Raw genomic sequence first — 7,862 nt, forward strand, 5'->3', positions numbered from 1 at the left:
TCTCTCAAGTAAATAAATAAATAAAATCTTCAAAAAAATTTTTTTTGACTGTATGCTCTAATGATCCTATTCCTAGTCCAAATCCCATGATCACAGTCACTGCAAGATGGCTGCAGTTCTATTCAAGAGGACCCCCCCAGGGCCCAGATCTCTCAGGAATGAAAGTTTGGGTCTCTTCTGTGAGTTAAGAACTTAGCTGTCCAGGGTGCCTGGGTGGCTCAGCCGTTAAGTGTCTGCCTTCAGCTCAGGTTATGATACCAGGGTCCTGGGATCAAGCCCCACATTGGGCTCCCTGCTCAGCAGGAAGCCTGCTTCTCCCTCTCCCACTCCCCCTGCTTGTGTTCCCTCTCTCGCTGTGTCTCTCCCTGTCAAATAAATAAATAAAATATTAAAAACAACAACAAGAACAACTTAGCTGTCCAGGCAGAAGAAACCTGGAAGATGTAGAGCGAAGAAGGAAAGTCATAAATACAAATCAGCCTTTTAAAAAACGTTTTATTTATTATTTTAGAGAGAGAAGAGGGAGGCACCAAGGGAGAAGGAGCAAGAACCTCAAGCCGACTCCATGCCGAGTGCAGAGCCCAAAACCGGGCCCCATCTCACAACCCTGAGACCATGACCCCAGCCAAACACTTAACCAACTGCGCCACCCAGGCACCCCACAAGATCAGCCTTAAAATGGGTTATGGAGGTAAAGATTATAGTATCTACGGGCGCCTGGGTGGCTCAGTGGGTTAAAGCCTCTGTCTTTGGCTCAGATCATGATCCCAGCGTCCTGGGATCAAGCCCCGCGTTGGGCACTCTGCTCTGCGGGGAGCCTGCTTCCTCCTCTCTCTCTGCCTGCCTCTCTGCCTACTTGTGATCTCTGTCAAATAAATAAAATCTTTAAAAAAAAAAAAAAAAGATTATAGTCTCTACTTGAACTTCACTCCTTGATGTGTACACATATGTATATTAGATGTTTCTCCTTTCCCTCCCTTTCCCCTACCATGGTCTCCAGGCCCTTGTGCAGGGAGATTAACCTTGCCAGTTAGTCACAGACTGAAGAGTCTTAAGAAAGCTAGAAGAGGAACATCAAGGCATTGTGGTTCCTTCCTTGGGGAGTAACGATTTTTTAATTATAGCAGTCATAGCTGCTCTCTGCTAATTAGGAAGCAAGTGTAAGTTTGGGACACAGGGTGTATGTATCTGGCAGCTAGAGGAATACATAGGACTGTTAATATTTGCCCCCCCCATTACAGGGGAGGAAAAACTTTCCCTCAACCCTCCTAAGTTCCATAGCTGGGTCTATGAAATGCACTGATAACAGACAGTTTAATAGGAGAAAAGGAATACAAATTTATTCACTTTTGATATTACATGCAAGTGGGGATCAGAGGAAAGAAAAAGAGAAATACCCCAAAAAGCAATGGGAGTTGAGGGCTTATACCACATTTTAATAGGGGAAGGGGTGGAGAGATGTAGGCCACTCAGGGGAAAGAGTAAATGAAGGGCCCTTAGAGGAAGAGAAGGGGATACGATGGTTTGTGGCGTGGTGTCGACTTCTAGTCTCTCCTGTGATAAAAGCCAATCTTCCCAGGTTGATGAAGTCCCAGGGGAGGGGATGTGAGACAAATGAGTTCCTTTTGAAGGATCTGTCATTGAGCAGGTAGGGGGAATCGGAGAAAGCCTCTTCCCCAATTTGCTGTTTTTTCAGGGGCAAGGCTCAAAATAATCAGTATATCAAAGCGTCATATTTTGTGCTGGCATTTCCTGAATTCTTAAACGATCCAACCCTAGTCTCCCTTTTGGGGAAGACCCTCTCTCTCTGATGTTCTACTAAGAAGGAAATACCATCTTTCTCTTCCTACAGCTCTGACCTTCTACAGGAGCAAAGGGGGCTAGATCTTTCCTCTACCTAGTCTTAGGTATAGCTAGGGAGCAGGCTTCTGGTGTGTGAGTCTCAAGAACAATGCTAGAAGCTGCTGGAAAGACACTGTATTATTATTATTATTATTAATTAACATTTTTTCAATATGAGACAGAGGCTCAGAAAGGGAAGGTGGCTTGCTTCTCTGAGTTAGACCACAGCGCCACCTTCTGGAGTCTTGATGACAGCTATCCCAGGAGCCAAAGTCATTAACTCTACTGTGCCAACATCCTTTGTTCTCTGTACCACAGCACTCCACATCCTGGGTGGTTGTAAGAGTTGCATGAGACAACAGTGCCCAGCACACAAAAAAGTGTTCCCTTCGGTAAATTATAAAGTGATACACAAATGTATGGGTGGCCAGAGGGAAAAGAGCTTTGCTGGAGATCACACAGCACAGGACATTAGGAGTACAACCAGGACCCAGGGTGTACTGGTAAAAGTTTAACTGGCTTCGGGGTGGAGGGTGGGGAGGACATGATTTGTGATATTTGTAGATCTGATGACATCGGTACTCCAACCTTCTTTGATTTTAAACTACCAATGTGACCTCACTGAGCAGAGTTGGCAAGATATGTGAAGCAAATAGGTACAATAAATGTAAGCCACTTCAAAGGCATAGATGATCATGAAATGTATAAAAATAATTGTATAGTGATGAGTTTAGGACATTTATTACCTTTGTTTTTATATAATCTATTTCATATCATTTTTATATAATTTTTGTAATGGCTGTGTTCAACAATCAGCTTATACAATTTCTAAAATTTTAAGTCAGCTCTAAAAGGCTGGACTAGAACCATTCTACAGGCTTTCAGGCATGCCCTATGCTGCCTCTACCAGATCTCAGGCATTCTTATTTTGCACTGGGTCCCACACATGTAGCGGGTCCTGCTCCCAACACTTCTGAAATCTCCATAGTAGAATCAGGGTGGGTTTTGGAGATTTCACCTCCCAGGATCATCCCAGGGCTAGCTGCCTTCCACAGAGGAAGCCAAGCTTCTCTAGGGGAGCCAGAGGGCATCCTAGGACTGTTGTTCCCATCTGCTCTGCCTGGAGACCGGGAACCAGCTTCACCTGAATGAGACCATAGCACCCCCTGGCGGCCCCAGGATGTCAGGTCTCCCTGGGAGCCGAAGCCAAGAAGATCCTGCCTGGGACAAGAACCATCTGCCAAGAGGTGTCCAGCAGGGCAGGAGGGGGGGGAATGTCAGCTAAAGGAGGGTCTGAGGGTCAGGGATGGGCCAAATTTATACATTCATACCTCATCTAAGAGCTAGGAGAAAATATAGAGATCCTAAGGATGGTGAAAAAAAAACAGTTCCAGTGAGAAAAAGTGACCAATACCCATAACCCAGGGTTAAAATGTACTCTGCTAATCAAAATCCACTGTTCTTGCAAAATATTGTTTAATTAAACAGATGATTATTATCCCTCTACCAGTGACTAGCACTGTGTTAGACTCTGAGGACAGGGGTAAGGGGATAAAACAGCAATAATTACCATACTAAGGACTTTGGCACATGATGTGTTAGGTGTCCTACTTATTTTACTTAATCCCTACAACAACCAGAAGTAGCATCCCCATTTTAATGATGAAGACAATAAAGCCAGGGGACATTAACTTGCCTGATTCCACAGGACTGAGAAGCAACTAAACTGGGATGTGAACCCAGATCTGCTGGCTGGCAGTGAAGGGAGTCAAGGGACCAGGTGTGGGGATGAGCAGATGAGGAGGACCAGAAATCCAAGCAAAGGGTCCCAGTCAGTCCACACACACTGAGGACCTCACGGGCAAGCACTGCACCAAGCCTGGGGCCAGGGACTGAGCTAATGCCAACCGAAAAGTAGTTTGCTGTCCTTGTCTATCTGCAGCTTATCGGCTAGGTGGAAAGCAGGACGGAGGCTGGAGGAAGTAAGACTTGTGAGACGTGCTGAAACTGGATTAGACAGTCTTGGGTTCAAATCAGCCTTGGGAAAGTCACTCCATCCCTGAATCTCAGCTTCCTCAAAATGGAGATTAAAAATAGTTTCTACCGGGATGCCTGGGTGGCTCAGTTGGTTGAGCATCTGCCTTCGGCTCGGGTCATGATCCCAGCGTCCTGGGATCGAGTCCCACATTGGGCTCCTTGCTCAGCAGGGAGCCTGCTTCTCCCTTTGCCTCTACCTGCCATTCTGTCTGCCTGTGCTCGCTCTCTCCCGCTCTCTCTCTCTCTCTCTGATAAATAAATAAAATCTTTAAAAAAAATAGTTTCAACCTCATAGGGTTCCTGGGAAGATCACACAAGGTACACTATGTAAAATGCTTCACCTGTTTAATAAATAACATCATTAGACCTATTAGCAGTAGAGTCTGGTCACTTGGTCCCACTACCTTCACAGCACAAGCCAGTTCCATATTCACAAACCTTCCATGACTCTCCTCTGGCTGTGGTTTAAGTTTGAATTTTTAGCCCTGCCTCCAAGGGTCTCAGGACTAGATGCTAACGACCTTTACAGCTTCATCTCTATCTTCCTCTTTTCCCTTCTCATGTTAGCCACTCCAGCTTGCTCCAAATTAGTCCAGTCTCTGTCCTTACTCTCCTTACATTCATTCTTTCATTTGCTCAACAAATATTGAGTGTCTGTTATGCTCCAGGCACCGGTCCAGGTGCTAGGAGTAGACAGGTAAACAAGACGAAGATTTCTGCCTTCAGCAGAGCCTGGCTGGCTCAGCCAATGAAGTATGGGACTCTTGATCTTGGGGTTGTGAGTTTGAGCCCCACGTTGGACATAGAGCTTACTTAAAAGACAATAAAATAAATAAAATACAAATCCCTATCTCTGGTGATAATATCTTTAAAAAAAAAAAATCCCTGTCTTCATGGAAGACACATTTGAGTCACAGGGAGGCAGACAGTTCTTTTCTGCTATTTTTTTTTAAAAGATTTTATTTATCTACTTGAGAGAGAGAGAGACAGAGTAGAGAGGGAGAGTGAGAGGGAGAAGCAGACTCCCCACAGAGAAGAGAGCCTGACGTGGGACTCGACCCCAGGACTCTGGGATCATGAATTGAGCCAAAGGCAGATGCCCAACTGAATCACTCAGGTGCCCCTTTTTCTGTTTTTAAAAGTAAATACAGATAGTATATCAGACAGCGGTAAGTGGTGCAGAGAGAAAAAATGAGCCAGAGAGAGGGTTGGGAATGCAAGGATGCAAGTTGCAATTTTAAATAATGTGTTCAGAGTGGGTAAAAGACAATATTCGAGTGAAGATTTGAAGGAGGTGAGGGTTTGAAACACATGGATATCTGGGAGAAGAGCATTCTAAGCAAGTTCAAAGGCCTGGAGTCAGAGGGGAATGCTGAGAACTTTCAAGGAACATCAAAATGGCCAGTATGGCTGGAACAGAATGACCAAAGTAGTTTGAGGTCAGTTCAACTACATAGTTTCTTAAAGGAGATTGTGAAGACTTAGCAGCTTTTCCCAGAGTGCAATAAGTAGACATCAGAGAATTTGGAGCAGAGGAGGATCATGATCTGATTTACAAAATATTTTTTAAAGATTTTAACAGAGAGGGGACACCTGGGTGGCTCAATGGGTTAAAGCCTCTGCTTTCGGCTCAGGTCATGGTCCCAGGGTTCTGGGATCAAGCCCCGCATCGGGCTCTCTGCTCAGCGGGGAGCCTGCTTCCCTTCCTCTCTCTGCCTGCCTCTTTGCCTACTTGTGATCTATCTGTCAAATAAATAAATAAAATCTTTAAAAAAAAAAAGATTTTGACAGAGAGAGACACAGGGAGAGTGGGAACACAAGCAGGGGAGTGGGAGAAGGAGAAGAAGTAGGCTTCCTGCTGAGCAGGAAGCCCCATGTGGGGCTTGATCCCAGTACCCTAGGATCATGACCTGAGCTGAAGGCAGACACTTAACGACTGAGCCACTCAGGCACCCCTGATTTACAGAAATTTTAATGTGATAAATGGAACATGAGACTTAGAACTTCACTATTTTCAACTATACAGTTTAGTAGCAGTAAGTACATTCACAGCGTTGTGAGTTCACATCTCCAGAATTTTTTCATCGTACCAAACAGAAACTCCAAACCCATTATTAAATAATAATTCCCCATTCCCTCTTCCCTTTAGCCTCTTGTATCCACCACTCTACTTTTTGTCTCTATGAATTTTGATTACTCCAGGTATGTCATATAAATAGAATCATATAATATTTATCCTTTTGTGACTGGCTTATTTCACTTGGTGTAATGTCTTCAAGATTCATCCACACCATAGCATATGTCAGAATTTCCTTAGCTTTTAAGGCTGAATAATATTCCACTATATGTATATACCACATTTTGTTTATCCATTCATCTGTCAACGGACACTTGGGTTTCTCACACCTCTCGGCTATTAAGAAAACGCAGAGATGAACATGGGTGTAGAAATATGTTAAGATTCCTGCTTTCAGGGCACGTGGGTAGCCAAATCGGTTAAGCATTTGCCTTCAGCTCAGGTCAGGATCCCAGATCCAGGGTGGAGCCCCATGTTGAGCTCCCTGCTCAGTGAGGAGTTTTCTTCTGCCCCTCCTCATGCTCCTTCTCTCTCTCTCACTATCTCTCTCTCAAATAAATAAATAAAATCTTTTTTTAAACAGATTTTATTTATTTATTTCACAAACAGAGATCACAAGTAGGCAGAGAGGCAGGCAGAGAGAGATAGCAGGGAGCAAGCTCCCTGCAGAGCAGAGAGCCCAATGTGCGGCTCGATCCCAGGACCCTGGGATCATGACCTGAGCTGAAGGCGCCCCTAAATAAAATCTTTTTTTTTTAAATCCTGCTTTCAGTTTTTTGGGGCATATACCAAGGGGTGGAATTGCTGGACGGTATGGTAATTCTATGCTCAGTTTTTTGAGGAATCACCATATTGTTTTCCAGAGCAGCTGCGCCATTTTACATTCTGTATATTTTTCAAGACACTACTTTCAGGATGAATTAAGGCTATACAATGGGAAGGCAAGATTGGGACAGAGATACCAGTTAAAAGTTTTTCAAATTTATCTAGATGAGAAACAGTGGCTGTGATTTACATAGTAGCAGGGGAGAAGTAAGAAGAGACCAGGTTCTAGTTTTGCTTTAAAGGTAGAGCCAACACAGTCTGTTAAGGGTCAGCTCTGATTTTGGCTCAGGTCATGATCTCAGGGTTATAAGACAGAGCCCTGTGTAGGGCTCCAGGCTGGGTGTGGAGCCTGCTTAAGATTCTCTCTCTCCCTTTTCCTCTGCCCCTTCCACCCTTTCCCTCTCAATAAATAAATAAATAAATAAATAAGAAAAATAAAGGTAGAACTAATAGATTTGCCGAGCAGCTAGCTTTGGAGTAAGAAAGAAAAAGATAAAAAATATATCCCCTGCGGGGCGCCTGGGTGGCTCAGTGGGTTAAAGCTTCTGCCTTCGGCTCAGGTCATGATCCCAGGGTCCTGGGATGGAGCCCCACATCGAACTCTCTGCTCAGCAGGGAGCCTGCTTCCTCCTCTCTCTCTGCCTGCTTCTCTGCCTATTTGTGATCTCTGTCTGTCAAATAAATAAATAAAATCTTAAAAAAAAAAAGCTTATTCTTGAAAAAAATACATAGATCCTCCCCGTTTTTGGCTTGAGAAACCGGAGGAACGAGGTTGCCATTTATAGCTTTGGGTAAGTTTGCAGACAGTTGAGATTAATACATCAGGAGTTGGGGGGCATATTAAGTTTAATATACCTATTACACAACCAAATATTGATAATGATCCTGGTATTCAGAGATGTGTGGGCTGAAGAAAAAATTTGAGAGCAGCCAGTGTATAGATGGCATTTAAAATCATGAGACTTGATGAGATCATCTGGTGAATGATTACAGACACACAAGAAGAGAGGGCGCTCTGAGCCTTGGGACATTCCAGCAATAAGAGGTCAATGAAAAAAACAGTAGAGAACAGTGAGAAGGA

The sequence above is a fragment of the Mustela erminea genome, chromosome 10 (assembly GCF_009829155.1).
Source record: "Mustela erminea isolate mMusErm1 chromosome 10, mMusErm1.Pri, whole genome shotgun sequence".
Taxonomy (NCBI): domain Eukaryota; kingdom Metazoa; phylum Chordata; class Mammalia; order Carnivora; family Mustelidae; genus Mustela; species Mustela erminea.